Source organism: Acinonyx jubatus, chromosome E3, assembly GCF_027475565.1.
Source record: "Acinonyx jubatus isolate Ajub_Pintada_27869175 chromosome E3, VMU_Ajub_asm_v1.0, whole genome shotgun sequence".
Taxonomy (NCBI): domain Eukaryota; kingdom Metazoa; phylum Chordata; class Mammalia; order Carnivora; family Felidae; genus Acinonyx; species Acinonyx jubatus.
Window position 1 is genome coordinate 14,742,081 of NC_069398.1, and position 16,238 is coordinate 14,758,318.

Sequence of the window (16,238 nt, forward strand, 5' to 3'; positions counted from 1 at the left end):
TTAAATTTGCTCCTTGTTCAGGTTGGTGTGTGTTAATGTGAACAGGTCCTTTTAGGGGTCCTAACTGTCATCCAGCAAAGCCACTAGACCTCCCAGCTAAGTGTCATCTTCCAGGGTGATTGATCAGCTTTGCCACTTCAATTTTTCACAGTCATCAGTCACTGAAAAGGAAACATTGAAGTACACAGCTCTGTGGTAGGGAATTAGCTAAGCATGATCGCCATCACGAGGTTAGTCTGAGTGGAAACTCACTTCGAGGTCAATGGGCTCCCTGGAAAGCCAGATCCCATAACACTGGCTGAGTAAATGCTCACTCATGTATTTCACACTTACTGAGGACTTCCTCTGGGTAAGGGTGGCACTGAGCAGGTCTGAGACCAGCAAAGCTGGAAAGGTGTGACCCCTTCCCTCAAGGACTTGGGAGTGTCAAGAAAAGCCTATTTTATGTGATCGCCTATAGCACAAGCTTGTCTCAGTCAGTAGAGCGTGTGGCTCTTGCTGTTGGCATCCTGAGTTTGAGCCCCACCTTGAGTGTAGAGATTACTTAGATAAAATTATAAGAGTAACATTTGTTTACTCTAAGCAGTGAAACCATCTAAAAATAGAAAGAGAAGTAATAATATGCCCTGCCCGACTCCCACTCTGTCCCCTCCCTACCTCACTCCAAAGTGACCAATGTCAACAGCTAGATGTGTTTCCTCTGTATCTTCACTCTCGAAACGCATACGTACATGCACATGGTGGGGGAGCGGCATTGTTTGATTTTTAAAATTGAATCCACACTGGAGATACCGGTCTGCCACTTGCTTTTTTCCCTCAATACATCGTAGATATTCCTCCAGGTTTATAGGCACTGATCTGACTCAATCTTTTTAATGGTTGCATAATATTCCACAGACTGGAATCCCTTCAGTGTATTCAACCTTTTCCCTGTCAATGAATATCCACCTTGTTTCCGTGTCATCCTTGCGCAGGGCCATGCTAATCTTCTCTGTATCGTTCCAATTTTAGTATATGTGCTGCCGAAGCGAGCACTATCCACCTTGTTTCCAATTTTGTTTTGTTTTGTCTCACTTTCAGTCATTTTTACACATGTGTCCTTATATGCTGGTGCTTTTGTTTTTGTAGGTTAGATTACCAAAAATGAGATTGCTAAGTCAGTAGAGGTATGGGGTTATGATCTTAATAGATATGGACAGGTTATTATCCTGAAAGATTGTAGCAAGGGGGTGGTTATCAGGAAAATGTCTTAATTATTAAAAGATACCCCCCACATACACACACACATACAGTCAAAGATTTTGCAGTGAAAGGAGACCACCTAGAATGGGCTGGAAGCACAAATATGAGCTCTGAGTTTCAGTTATCCCTAGCACCCTCTGTTGCCACCACCATGCCCGCCCCCAGGGGGCACTGTTCTGAAAACAATAAAAACAGCAAAGCCATTTATTGAGTGATCACTTCACAGAAATGGAAACCGGGGACTTAGAAAGTTTAAGCCACTTACTCAAGGTCACCCATCCAGTAGGTAGCATAGCTGGGATGTGATTCCCGTTCTGTTTGGCTCCAAACCTGGGCTCTTAACCACTGTGTGGGATTTCTTCCAAGGATGCCATTGCTGGGGCTGTTTCATCAGAGCCCCAACAGTGACACAAACTCTGCTATTTGCCTTGAACGGTGGCAGGGGCCAAGCCCTGCCTCCTGCTGTGAAGGAGGAGTACTCCTCTATAAGGTATTTAAAGTGATCTTGACCTCTGAGTAGGGCCTTCCTTATTCAAAGGAAACTGAGTGAGCTCCCAGGACACTAGGAGCATACTTGCTTTCCCCTACACACAAATCAGAAACCATTTTTTTTCTCCCTCCCCTTCTCTCTTTTTCTTCCTCAAAACAAAGAACTGAAGCAATTAAGAGAAATGGAAACCCTTGGTTTCACCTCTACCCATTCTCTCCTGGAAGCCATGGTAGTCATGATAATCATGGTTAAAAGTGTAGACTCTGGACTCAGAATGACCTGTTTGGAAACCACTTTGTTTTCCTTGAGCAAATGCCTTGAGACTCTCTAACCTCTTGGTCTCCCTGGAAACATAACCATTCTACTCAGCTTTTGTCTTACCTATTAGAGGATCATCTCCTGGAGGACAGGTCAATGTCCATGCCTCTTGGTTCACAGGTGCTGAGGGAACCTGCATTGAACTGTAAATATTGATTCTTAATAACCAAATTCAGTGATGTTTTAAAGTAAGGTTGAAGGTAATATGGAGAAGAAAAATTAATTCACATTTCCTGAGCATCTATATGCTGGGCACTGTGCTGGAAGTTAATAAACATTAACTCAACTCTGAAGTAGACATAACTATTTCCATTTTTACAGAGGAGAAAAATGAAATTTAGCAGGTCAAACTTGCTAGGATTGCAGAGCTAGAAATGATGGTGATGGTGATGATGGTGATGATGATGATGGTGGTGATGATGATAATGATGATGATGATGATGGTGATAAGGGTGGTGGTGATGGTGATGATGGTGATGGTGGTGGTGATGATGTAGTAATGGTGATGATGGTGATGGTGGTGGCAATAGCTATTGTTTACTGAACATATGCTGTGAGTAGGCATGATGCCAAGAGACTTCTTTGTATTCTCTCATTTAATCCTCATGAAAACCCAACAGGGAAGCCCTATTATTATGCCCAAGGTCCTAAAAGATTAAATGACTTGTTACAGACACTCAGTCAGTTGAGGGTTGGGGCTGGGATTTGAACCCAGGTTATTCTGATTCCTTAGAAGCATCTTTTTACTTTGGTAGTGAAGGCCTTGGTGGCAGTTACTCAAATTTAAACATTCAGCGTTTTGGACCACTCCCAAATGGAGTGTCAGGCAGCTATACAGAAGGCCAGGACTTTGGAAGAAGAAACCAGATTCCATCTCTGCCTGTCTTCATCTCTTCATCTTTTGGGCTCTGTGGGCAACACTTTCATTGCAAGATTCTGCATCCTGTCTCGTGGTCACACATACCGTCTGTGCTTGGCACAGCCGGCTGTCTCCATGGAACATCTGTGGCTCACTACTACTGTGAGTGATTCTATTTTCCACACATCTCCAGCTCGTTAGAAAGCAAGGCTCCTATTTGTTGGTGGATGTTTGCAATCTGAATCTGAAACACTGCAAAATGATGATTGAGCTGATTCACACTGGGGAAGAGTCTGTGACACATAAACACACACACACACACACACACACACACACACACACAAGACACCTAATTAGTGAGGACTGAGCTGCCACCTGATCCAATAAGTGCAGTAACTTTGTCCACTAAGAGGCCATCTGGCTCCTGGTGACAGTTGCTGAGCCGGGAGCTTTTCATGCAGTGATGGTGGTCCTCCCTGGCCAGGGCCACACTCCACATGTCCTCTGGGCCACCTGACCAGCTGAGGTGTCAGTATTTTAAAGAAACTCTTTGTCACCAAAGGTAACAAGAAAGCTGAAATAAACAACATCCACCCCAGCAGACCCAGGGGTCTGCAGAGAGGAAAGAGCTTTCCCCTCTCCTCCCCTATGAATATGCCTTAGAACTTCCTCAACATTCCTCCCAGATTTTCCACTTCTGGTCTTTAGCCAAATGCAATCTTTAAAAATACACATTTGGCAAGAATCTGCAAAAAAATCCCTTCAGATTGTTATGTGATGGTGGGGAAAAGACACATTTTTTTTAACTCTAAAAAAAGCACCTTAGCATTTGTAGGCTTTTATAATTCTGAAACAGCTGAAATGCTAAAACTTTCAAGTTGGCAGGATTCAAACTGAAATCTGCAAAGCCGGTTCAATTTGACAAGAGTGGGAGCCTTGCATTTCAGAGGGTTTTGATGAGCCCGTGGGCCTGAGCCATCAACACAATGGGTGGCCACCCACTCACAGGGAGCCCTTCGTGCCTGGGTCCCAGTCTCCCCTCTAGCTACCTGCAGAGCTCACTCTAAGAGATACTCCTGGCTTCTTCCATTGCCCTGGTAGCTGCTGGTAGCTTAGCAGAGTGGGCAAGGATTCAGCCTGTGGAGCCCGATCACCTGGGTTTGCAGTCCTGATTCTACCACCTGTAAACTAGGGGACCCTATTCAAGTTACTTAATTCTTCTGTGCCTCGGTTTCCTCATCTGTGAAATGGGGCTATAATATTTAATATATTTGTCGATTGATACCCATCTTGCTCCAGAAAAGAGTTAAGGGGGCTTTAATTACACAAAATAAGAAAAGATGGGTCCAATTTTTAAAATTGGACTAAAGGAAAAAAGGGACTGGACAGAGCCAAGAATGAGAGTGAATTGCACCTGACAATGAACTACATTCTTGCTAAGCGTGGTTCATAAAGCCGCCTGTGAACCAAGCTTCCTCGCAGTCCCTTGTCTAGGGGAAACCTGGTCAACCGCACACCCACAGTGCTCAGAATACGGGAGAACCCGGTGGCCAAGCAGACCTGCAGTCAAGCCGACCTGGCTCTCCAACAGGCTCCGTGTTTTGTCCTTGAGCAAATTGCTTAATCTCTTGGAGTCTGAGTTTCTTTACATGGGATGGGGATAAAACTGTAGTCATGAGGTTATTTTGAGGGCAAAATAAAATATTATTTATGAAGTGTTTAGCACAGCACCAGCCACATAGTATGTGTTTGATAAATAGTTGCTAGAATAAATAAATTTTAGAATTTATAGACACATCCCACTCTCCTTGGTACCAAGATCAGATAAGAATATTTTCCTTCCTAAGTGGATGATGTTTCATGTCACAAAACAGAGTATCCTCGACACGGGCTGATGGCAAAGTCCCCAAAGCCACAGAGCACAGTGCTCTGTGTTGAAGTCCCGTCTGGCTCTGCCATTAAGTGGCTGTGTGACCTTGGGCACACTGCTTCACTTTTCCGGTACACGGGTACCCATCTGTAAATGGGCAAAGTAATACTACCTCCCTTGGGCACCTAGGGGGCTCAGTCGGTTAAGCGTCCGACTTCGGCTCAGGTCATGATCTCTTGGTCCGTGGGTTCACACCCCGCGTCGGGCTCTGTGCTGACAGCCCGGAGCCTGGAGCCTGCTTCAGATTCTGTCTCCCTCTCTCTCTGCCTCTCTCTCTCTCTCAAAAATAATAAATATTAAAAACATTTTTAAAAATAGTACCTCCCTTCTAGGGTTGTTATGGAAATTAAATGAGATAATAATTGATAGAGCCCTTGGCCAAGTGTTTGTGTATCGTGCTCACTCAGTGACCGTGCTGGCATTGTGGACATTCACAGCACTGAGTGATCCAGCACTAGTCTGGCTTGATCCAGAGGGATACTCAGAATACCTGGGAGATGGGTGAAACCTTTGCCAAATACCCTCCTCTCAGTGGTACTTCTGTACTTTCGGCGACCACCTTGTAACAATGCACTTGAAGAATGCGCTCTCTGGCAGGCGTTCAAGGGCAACTATTTTATCTTGCTGTCTTAGTACAAACCATTCAGTCCTAAATAATCAAGTGAGGGATAGAAGCGATATCCTTTAGGAGAAGATGACAAGGGGCCCTATAAGAACCTGGACCAGAATGAAAGGCCAGTATTCTCCTCAGAAAAGTTGTGTTGGCGAAAGCCAGGTACACAGGATTGAGTTATTATCATGGCATAGGGGGTCAGACGTATGCCACAGAAGCATGGCATAGGGGGTCAGACAGTGCTGGGCTCAAGACTGCTTCTGCCACTTACTGGCTGTGTGACCTGGGACAAGTTACTTAACCTCTCTGTGCCTCAGGTTTATCATCTGTCAACAAAAGGGAAGGGACAATAACAGCACCAACCTCATATGGTTGTGATAAGGATTAAACGGTTTCGCACATGTGGCATGCATTGAACAGGGATACCAGGTAGAGCCAGCCTAAGTGTTAGCTGTTATTATCACGGTCAATGACAAGGTAAGCACGTGGGGGCGACAGAGGAGACAGGCTCCTGGGCACAGGTGGAGCAGATAGGATAACCGGTACTCGGTGGTACTCGGAGGTGGAAGGCATTCAGGATGAGCAAGGTGGAAGCTAAGTTTAGTGCTGGGAGGGAGGGATTTGAATATGCATGAACTGCCCTCCCGCTGTGCCAAGCAGCTCAATTTTTCAATTGCTCTTCCTGGGGAGTCATGAATGGGGAAACAGAGTCAGCAGGAATCCCCCCTGTGGGGTACAGTCTGTGCCTGTTTTCCCTGTGTTCTGGCTACCAGCTTCCCCAAACCCAAACCCGGTTAGGGGACCACAGAGAGACCTCCCTTCCCTTCGTTAATGAAACTACCTGTTTAGGGGCAGTGGAAAAAATGCGATCTTCAAAAATATACATTTGGGCTGGGCGTTGATTCCGTTTTGACAGAAACAGGGACTGGTTTTGGGTCTCAGCCTGTACACAACCAGAAGTGGGGAAGAGTCCTGGCTGATTTCCTGGCGTCATTCCTGGAGCTGGTATTCTGCCTTGTCCTGCCCTCCCCTCTTCCTCTCTCCCGTCCCCTCTCCCGAGCCTCTCTCTTCTCTGCCCCTCTTCTCTGGTTCCCTCTGTATCTCTCTCCCACAAATCTATATTCAGTTTCTGTCTTCCAAAAAGAAAAAGTGAGTAGGAGGACAAATTGTTTAAAAGCAATGCAGCTATTTTAACAAAATGCTTTTTCCTTTGAGTCAGTCCTAAGAAATTGGGGTACAGTCTAAACCAGAATGAATCAAACAATAATCCTAAAAAATGAAATGGGTTAAGGAAAAGAGCCTAAATTCCCCAGACCAGGATGGGGCACGGGGAAGGCCAGCGAGGACTTGACGCTGGTGTGTTGGGAGAAGAAACCAAACCAAGGTGTTTGATTAGAAGCCCGGAAAGCTGGCAGGGAGAAAGTGAAACATTATTTCCGTTGCTTGGATGTCAAGTTTCTTCCATGCTAAACATCTGGCTCTGGAAAACGTGTGGGTGATTGTGTAGACCTGGTTTTTCAGATCTTGACCACTCTGGACATGGGTTCTCACCCAAGTCAAGAAAATACCTGTCCCTTGGATTTAAAGATCCTGGAGATGTTGGGAAAATATTTGAAATCTTCGCTGTTAGAAGAGCCAGAATCTTAGTTCTGGACTCCACTCTGCCCCGACTTACTCTGTGCCCCGGAATAAATCAAGCCCTTTGGGGGCCCCATCTTTACAGAACAAGAAGATTAGATGACCTTAGGGTCCCCCAACTCTGTCATACAATCTCTGGTTCTCTTGTTACTCCATTTATCCAGTTGGGAGTGTAGACTTCAGAGCTACCTTGCAGCATTTGAATCTTCCTCTATACCTGACAGCTGTGAATCTGCACAAGAGACTGTGGAACTCTTGGTGTCCTCAGTTTCCTCATCTGCAAAATGGACAATAAGGTTGTTCGCTCCACCTTCTTTTTCCGTCCCATTGAAGTGAGTATATCAGAATGCAATCGAGTGAGAACAGAGGCTGCCCTAATATAAAAATAAGAAGCACGTCCCTTGCACATTTCAGAACTTACAGTTACTGATAATAAGATTCTTGTGATACCCTCTACAAGTGATTGAGAAATATTCTCCAACTCGGATCTGGTTCCATTTCGGTTCCAGCCTGCGAAACCTGACCCCCACTGGAGCAAATCTATCTGCCTCGCATCAGTCAACAGATGTTCTGAGTCCCCTGGAAATCACCAAGGGAGATCTAAAGAGGAGAGGTTCTCTCTCACCCCTGACCATGCATCTGGTTCCAGGATCCACACTAGAAACATTATGGGTGGGGAAGAAAAAAAACACATAAAAACCTTGAATCAAAACCTTTCCAATCCTCTTGCCTCTTATCCCATCCATCTGATTCCCCAGCTTCTTCCTCAGCTGCAGGAATGTGTTTTCATAGAAAACTGTGCATGCCTTATCTCCCTTCTGAGAAAAACTTGCTGCTTCTAAAAAGATCTATTCTTCCCACAAACAGTGTTGTGCACCTGTCGTAGGTCCAGGAGCAGGAAGACAAATCTAGGTAGTGAAATTGCATCCTTTTGCTTATCTGAAAACTCTTCGCTTAGAGAGGGCATTGGAGAAGACACCAGGATGTCTGCCCTCCAGGCAGCTGGGACAGCAATCCCCTTGGCTTAGGAATGAGAAATCCCCTGAATTAGCCAGTGTGAAGGGACACAACACCATCCCTGCTGGCAGCAGGGCTTCCTGTGCCAAAGCCACGGGGTTCCCAGCCGCTGTTCATTAATGCTGCCCACAGGCCAAGGGAGAAGTCTGTCTGCTCTGATGGGCAGAAGGTCCAGGTTCCAGGGCACTGGAGGAGATAATTGTCTTCATAGCCAGGAGATGCTTGGCAAGGAGGTCAAGTGACTTTATACACTCCAAAAAAGTCTAGGCAGACGATGGTGATAAAACCATACTGTCCTTAACTTCTGGCAGAACAAACGAAACACATTTTAGAAGCAGCACGCTATAGTAGAAAGAGCAATAGGGGTCTGAGACCTGGAATCTTGCCAACTACGTATGAGTCCTGGTCCGGTTTATCCGGTAAAAATTGGGAAAATGATCCTTGCCCTGCATATTTCATAGGGCTTTTATGAGAATTAAATGAGATACTAGGTGCGAAAGGACTTTGAAAAATGTATGTCATTCATTAATTCACTTGTTCATTCAGATAGATACTGAGTGTGCACTAGGCGCCAGGCACTGGGGATAGAGTGGCGCTAGGTGGTGGCTGCCCTCGAGGTGGGGGACAGGGGACTGCCGCCTGAGCCTCGGCATGGTTTCTCAGGAGCGCCCTCCAGAGGCCAGGTCCTAGCAGTCCACCTGCCAGTTCAGCGGGAGGTCCCGTTTCTCTCCTTGGGTCCTTCTAAGTCTCCAGATTGCTTCCTGGGGTCCAAATGGTCAGTCTATCTTTCTGCAGAGTCTCTGCCTGAACTGGAGTCCAGGGAGATGTGCTCCCTGGAGGCTACGATGTGTCACAACTGCCACCATAGATTCTAGCTTCAGAAAGGATCCCCATTGCCGAGACACCCAGCCTGCCTCCTGGGACAGGAAAATCCCAAATACGTTCTCAAGTTGCTACTCTTGGCACTGATGGCAGCTAGATCTCAGTATCCAGAGATAGTGCAATTTCTACCCATGCTGCTATAATCCTTTAAGGTGTGAATAAAAAAAGAAGAAAAGGAAAAAGCTGACATTTATTGAGTGATTTAGCGATTTCTGGACTGGGTATTATTCTGAGCATGTTTCACACAATATCTCATTTAATCCTTAAAATAACTCTCAGAGGTGGGGCGCCTGGGTGGTTCAGTCCGTTCAGTGACTGACTCTTGATTTCAGCTCAGGTCGTGATCCCAGGGTCATGGGACAGAGCCCCACAGTGGGCTCCATGCTGAGTGTGGAGCCTGCTTGAGATTTTCTCTCTCTCCCTCTGCCCTTTCCACCACTCACGTGCTCTCTCTCTCTCTCTCTCTCTCTAAAAAACAAAACCAAAAACAAACAAAACAAAACAACTCTAAGGGGTATTAGGATTAAACCCATTTTACAGGTGAGAAAATTAAGGTTTGGAAAGGTTAAGTAACCTGCTAGGTCACAGCTCTAAGAGACAGCACCAGGATTTCACCTAGAGCCATCACCTCCAGCCACCAAACTCTGCTGGAGCAGCTAAAGAGGAGAATTTTGCAAGAGGTACATCACACCAGAATAAGACATACAGATTTTTTAGATTCAAGTACGAGCCTGCTCTCTGGATGGCAAGGTCAGGAGTGTTCCCATTGTCCATCAATCCATGACTGTCTTTCCCTTTCGATGACCTCACTTCCGGTCCTATCCTCCCCTGCCCCCCACCCCCACCCCAGGGTGGCTTCCATATTGGGGGCAGGTACACCTTGCCTTCCCGCACCAACAGCTGGGCCAGTTTGCCCTGACAGGGCTCTATAACTTCCCATTTTTGTCTCCTTCCATAAATCTGTCCTCTGAACTTGCAGCTTTCCCAGAACCACAGAATCAACTGTTTCTCTTGCAGAAAACAAAATTAAACCTCTTCCTCACCAGACACCCAGCTGTGCACAAAAAATTAATCAATTATTTTTGAGATAAGTGCTGCAAAGGACAAGCTCAGGGGGGCTGAGGCAATATTCCTGTTATCTCCGAAGACACTCCTGAACTATCCTCTGGAAAGGGAGGTTGGGCTTGCTGGGGACGCGTGCTCATCCCAGGGGTGTTTCAAGATCTACAGGCTCCCCTGTGATGCCTCTCTCTCTCTCTCTCTCTCACACACACACACACACACACACACACACACACACACACACACATTAAGTGATGATTTTAAAGCATTAACCCTCCTCATTCCTTGGTGTGCATGACAACTACTGTGTCTGAAGAATGAAATTATCTGTAAACCCAGGATTATCAGAATGCCAAGGAAGGGAGGAGGGAGGGGCTGCCCAGTGCCTGCATGAGTCACCAAAGTCCCAAGCAGGTGATGCCCTGCACCAGAAAGGGCTTGGTCATTCATTCAGAGTCTGCTGGTTATTTGGATCTGCGAGTGGCCCTTACCGGCAGCCGCCCCCCACCCAGGGACAGGAGCTGGGAGCACAGCCAGCAGGGCGGTCCTCAGTCCTGGCTACATAGGTGACCCAGGGAATGCTCAAAAGCACTGATGCCCACCCCCTCCTCCAGACCCCCAAGACCCCGAGTCCTGGGCTTGTTTTGAAGCTGCTCAGGGGATTGGAACGGGCAGCCGGAAAGAGGACGGCTGTGCTACGGAAAGCAAGGCCTCCAAAAACCAAAATAGAAATCCTCTCAACTTAGAAATGGAAACAAGAGAGGACAAGGAGCAAGCAGAGCAGAAGATGCATGTGTCCATCCACTTACTCACTGGCTCGCTCAGCAAGCGTTTTGTGAGAACCCAGTGCACGCCAGGCAGCTGGGAGCCCCCAGACTTGGCAGCCTGAACAAACGGAAACCTCTTGGAGAATCATCCAAGAAAGGAGCCTGAAGATGGACAGGAAGGACCGTGGGTCTGCAAAGTTCTAGAACCTCTCCACCCATGTGTGCCATCTTGTTCTGTTTCCCACACGTGTCCAGCAACAAAACCCTTGTACTGAGAAGGATCTCCTCGTTGTTTTCCTGGTGGCCTTGAGAAAGAGAAGAACTGGATTTTACCCCAAAGCTGCTTGTCGCCATAGTCAAGTGGGGGTCCACAGCCTGGGCCTGTGTTTCCTTTTCTTAAGGAAAAAAAAGAAAATAAATATATATATATAGCCATATAAACCATATAAATATTGTCCTGAGTCAGTCTCATAAACCATATAAATATATATGCATATACTTAATACATATGTATATATAAACATATATATAGAAGAAAAAGAAAAAGAAAAAATATATATCCATATAAACTATATACATATATATATACTTAATACATATGTATATATAAACATATGCAAACATAAATATATATGTATGTTTAATGTTCTTTTTTACAATAGAAACAATGTATTGTTCACTATAGAAAACTTAGGAAATAAAAATTAGCTTGAAAGTAACAAGTAATGATAATCCTCATATTCTCTTAGCACAGCTATAACCCCCATCAAATATATATATTTACATTTTCTTAATTTTTTTTAACATTTTTATTCATTTCTGAGAGACAGAGAGAGACAGAATGTGAACAGAGGAGAGGCAGAGAGAGAAGGAGACACAGAATCGGAAGCAGGCTCCAGGCTCTGAGCTGTCAGCAAAGAGGCCGACACGGGGCTCAAACTCACAAACTGCGAGATCTGACCTGAGCTGAAGCCATACGCATAACCAACTGAGCCACCCAGGCTCATTTACATTTTATGCCCTACTTAGCTAACCCTTATTTTTTTTTTTAGTTTATTTTTATTTATTTTTGAGAGAGAGAGCGTACACAAATGGGGGAGGGGCAGAGAGAGAGAGAGAGAGAGAGAGAGAGAGAATTCTAAGCAGGCTCTGCACTGTCAGCACAGAGCCCAATGCAGAGCTTGAACTCGCAAACTGTGAGATCATGACCTGAGCCGAAACCAAGAGTCAGTTGCTTAACTGACTAAGCCACATAGGCACCCCTATCCCTTTTTTTTTTTTTATGTTTATGCATCTATTTAAGGGGGGGGGGGGTGCAGAGAGAGAGAGAGAGAGAGAATCCCAAGCAGGCTCCACACTGCTAGCACAGAGCCTGATGTGGGTGGGGCTCAAACTCATGAACTGTGAGATCATGACCTAACCTAAAATCAAGAGTCAGATGCTTAACTGACTGAGCCACACAGGCACCCCAGGAATCCCTTATTTTTAACCAGAATGAGATTATACCATAAATTTTTTGTAAAGTACTTTTTTATTTACTAAAGCATCACGTTCATCTTTTCTACATGAACAAATGTTTTACTGCATCATTTAATGACCAGATAGTATGTCATTTTCTAATGTATCATAATTTATTTACTTCATCCCCTATTATTGGGTATTTAGTCTGCTTCCAGTTAAAAACAATACACACACACACACACACACACACACACACACACACACTGTTGTAAATAAATTCTCGCGCACGTTCAGAATTATTTCTTTATGGAATTTTTAGAGCTGAGAACACTGAGTTAAAAGATGAGCATATGTTTCAATAAACTTTCGACTTAGAATAGTTTTTGATTTATAGAAAAGCTGCCAAGATAGTAGAGTGAGTTCCTGTATATGTACATCCAGTTTCCCTTGGTGTTAAGGACATTAGAATGATGCTTTCGTTCCAGCTCATGAACCAATATATTGACACATTATTAACTAAAGCTGAATTTTATTCTGATTTCCTTAGTTTTTACCTAATGTCCTTTTCCGGTTTCAGGATCCCATCTGGGCCACTCCTATTATGTTTAGCCGTCATATCTCCTTAGGCTTCTTTAGACTGTGGGTTTCTTACACTTCCCTGGTTTTTGATGACCTCGGTGGTTTTGAGAAGGGCTGTCTGGGGATTCTGTAGAATATGCTTTTCTCATGATTACATCAGGGGTTATGGAGCTTCGAGAGGAAGGACCACACAAAGTGCCGTTCTCATCACATCTTACCAAGGGCGCGAACTCTCTACATGACTTGTCACTGTTGATGTTGACCTCCGTCACCTGGCCGAGGTTGTGTGTGTCAGGTTTCTCCCCTGTAGAGTTGCATTGCACCCCTTTCTAGACCTTGCTATTTGGAAGGAAATTCCTCTGGGGAATTATGCTCCCCTCCCTGAGGTGACCATAACTGTATAAATTATTTGGAATTCTTCTGTACAGGAGATTTGTCTCCTTCCCTACCTCCCATTTACTTATTCATCCATTTATTGCTTTATGTCACTATGGACCCATAGCTACTTATTTTATACCTTGGATTATAATCCATTACTCCACTGTTTATCTCGTTGCTGAGAATGTTCCAGCTTTGGCTACTGGGAGCTCTGTTGGTTGGCTCCTGTGTCCTTTTTTTTTTTTTTTTATGTTTATTTATTTTTGAGAGACAGAGACAGAGCACTAGCAGGGGAGGGGCAGAGAGAGAGGGAGACACAGAATCGGAAGCAGGCTCCAGGCTCTGAGCTGTCAGCCCAGAGCCCGACGTGGGGCTTGAACCCACGAGCCATGAGATCATGACCCGAGCGGAAGTCGGACGCTTAATCGACAGAGCCACCCAGGCACCCCACCTGTGTCCTTTTGATAGATGCCCACTGGTGGGTATCTTGGACACTTCCTCGTTTCCTGGCCTATGAGATGCTCCAGACTCATCTTATGTGTTCCCTGCTGCAGTCCTAGAGGAAGTTATTTCTCCAGAGAGCTCTGGTTCTCTGATTGGAGATCAAGATCCGGGGTACTGATTCCACTCGGTGTACCAGCATGCTGTTGCTTCTAGACCCTGCCGGCAGACAGAGCTTGGAAATGTATGTGTGTATACAAACCCACATGTATAGACATATCTATAATCTGATATTTCCCAATCCATATTGATATTAAGCTAAACATGAGTTTGCTATCATATCTCCAGTTGAAATCCAGAATCACATGGTTTATTCCAGCCTTCTCCCTCCTTAAAGATAGCCATATCTCAAAGTCTTTTGATTTATATTGCCATGTTGCCTTCCATGAACTTATTCTGGGGGGGGAGGGGGGTGGGGAGTGGTGAGGGGAGGACAGGAAGGGGAGAAGTATGACCTGAACCTATTTGCTGCCCATCAGGTCTTAATGAAGTCGTTTGAACACACACAGAGGATGGAATGATGCCTCCTAGGACAACATTTCCCATGCTATTTGAGGGACTTACAGTCCTTTTTGCTTGGAGAGATCAAAATCTGAAAGTACTTGTGTGCACAACTCCCCCACTTTGAGAATCAGAGACCACTGACATCAAAGAACTCTGGGTGGAAAGCTGTGGTTATTTCTACATTCATTTCTCACTTTGTAGGCTCCTTTTTTGAGCTATGACTAAGATCTTTGATCTGAGTGGCTTCCAAACTGCTTTTAAGTGCAGATAAAGAGTCAGTCCTTTGTTCCCAGCTTGTGGACCTGGGACCTCATGGGTCCAAGCAATGGACTCTGGAATGTGGAGACAAGGGCCACAAACCCAGGTGCCTACAGAGCCAGATGGGTTGTCTCGAGGGAAGGGGTTGGAGGCATGATGGCAAGCCGGAAATTATATGGCCCCATACAGAAATGTGGGCCCATTGTTGCCGGGTCCTCTGATTTTTTTTTTTTTTTTTGGAAGAAAGCCAGAATTCTAGATTTTGTGTGAGCTTCTGAAGTTTTCAAATGTTAGCTATGATTGTCAGTCTTTCCAAAATGCTATAAGAGCCAACCACACTAAGTTCTCTGGCAGGATATGACCTTCAGAACCCCTGGTTTTGTACTCTCTGGTTGCTAGAAAAAAGCATAATAACTCAATTATCTGGGGATCTATGGCCGTCCTTTATACTAAAAAGGGGTCTCACACACTATGAAGTTTGGGTAACATTGGGTCATTTTGTCTTGCAGAAACATTCACTTTTATTTCTTTCCTGGGTCAATGAATTTCCAGATAAGTTGGGATCTATTCCCTGGGAGCTGAGGGATTAAGCCTGGAATGTTAGCGCACCACTGGAGGCCCAGCAACCCAAGTCAGCCAGCTTCTCTGGCAGGGTTGGGAGGAGTGTGACATCCCAGAGCCCAACACGGTCACAGCAAGTACGTGAGCAGGAAGCACCCCTGTCTGCTCTGCGAAGGTCTGCCCTTCATCCCCCGCGATCTTCATTGCACCCCTTGCTTCTCTGGCTCCTGACTCTTTTCGGGACTGTGGAGACTGGTTTGAAGGCATTGCTCCCGAGGCAGGGAGTAGGGCTGGGGGAATTAATAATATGCATCCAGCAGGATCAGCTCTCCAAATAACAACATGCTTCCTTCACTCACCTTGGCCTTTCTGTCACCCAAGAGACTGCTATTAGCTGTCAACCAAAGAGCTGAGACATCAGTGACCATTTTCTTATACTTTAAAACGACCGTATACTTTGCTGGTCCTCTGTGCTTTCCCAGACCTGCACCTCCTTTCTGCTCTGCTTGGGGCATAGATCTGGCTTTGAAAGTCATTACTTAGTTGACTTACTCCTCGTGGGATAGTTCTGAATATCTGTCTAGTGAGATGACACAGATAGGTACTCGAGATTAAAGCCTTGGATGCTGTAGATTTGTAATCTCTCTCGTGCTCTCCCAATGCCCATGGCCCCTAGGGCCTGGGGCAGCAGGAAAAGCAAGAGAAGTCACTCAGCCTTCCCCCTTGATTCCTTTGTCCCTTATCTTCCAGCGCCCACTCTTTTCTCCCTCCAATCCATTTTCCACATTGTCGCCTGAGTAATCTTTTGAAACATCCAGAAGGTCGTGCTAGCCTCCTGCTTACTCTTCTCCAATGGCTTCCCCGGCTCTTTAAAAAATAAGCCTCCTTATCACAGCCTAAAACCTTGCTACTCAAAGTGTGGTCCTTGGACCAGGAGCATCAGCATCACCTGGGAGCTCGCTAAAAATGCAGCTCCTGGGGCACCTGGGTGGCTCAGTCAGTTAAGGGTCCCCCTTTGGCTCAGGTCATGATCTCACAGTTCATGAGTTCAAGCCCTGGGTCAGGGTCTCTGCTGTCAGTGTGGAGCCCACTTTGTATTCTCTGTTCCCCCTCTCTCTCTGCCCCTCCCCTGCTCATGCTCTTTCTCAAAAATAAACATTTAAAAGAAAAAAAAAGAA

The 16,238-nt window shown here is 45.5% G+C and overlaps 1 protein-coding gene and 1 pseudogene across 2 annotated transcripts in view; one reads left to right on the top strand and one right to left on the bottom strand.

Moving 5' to 3' along the window:
• Nucleotides 1–16,238, top strand: part of CACNG3 (calcium voltage-gated channel auxiliary subunit gamma 3) — an 86,714-nt gene that overhangs the window by 30,272 nt on the left and 40,204 nt on the right. The window lies entirely within an intron of this gene.
• Nucleotides 937–1,035, bottom strand: LOC113595031 (uncharacterized; annotated as a pseudogene).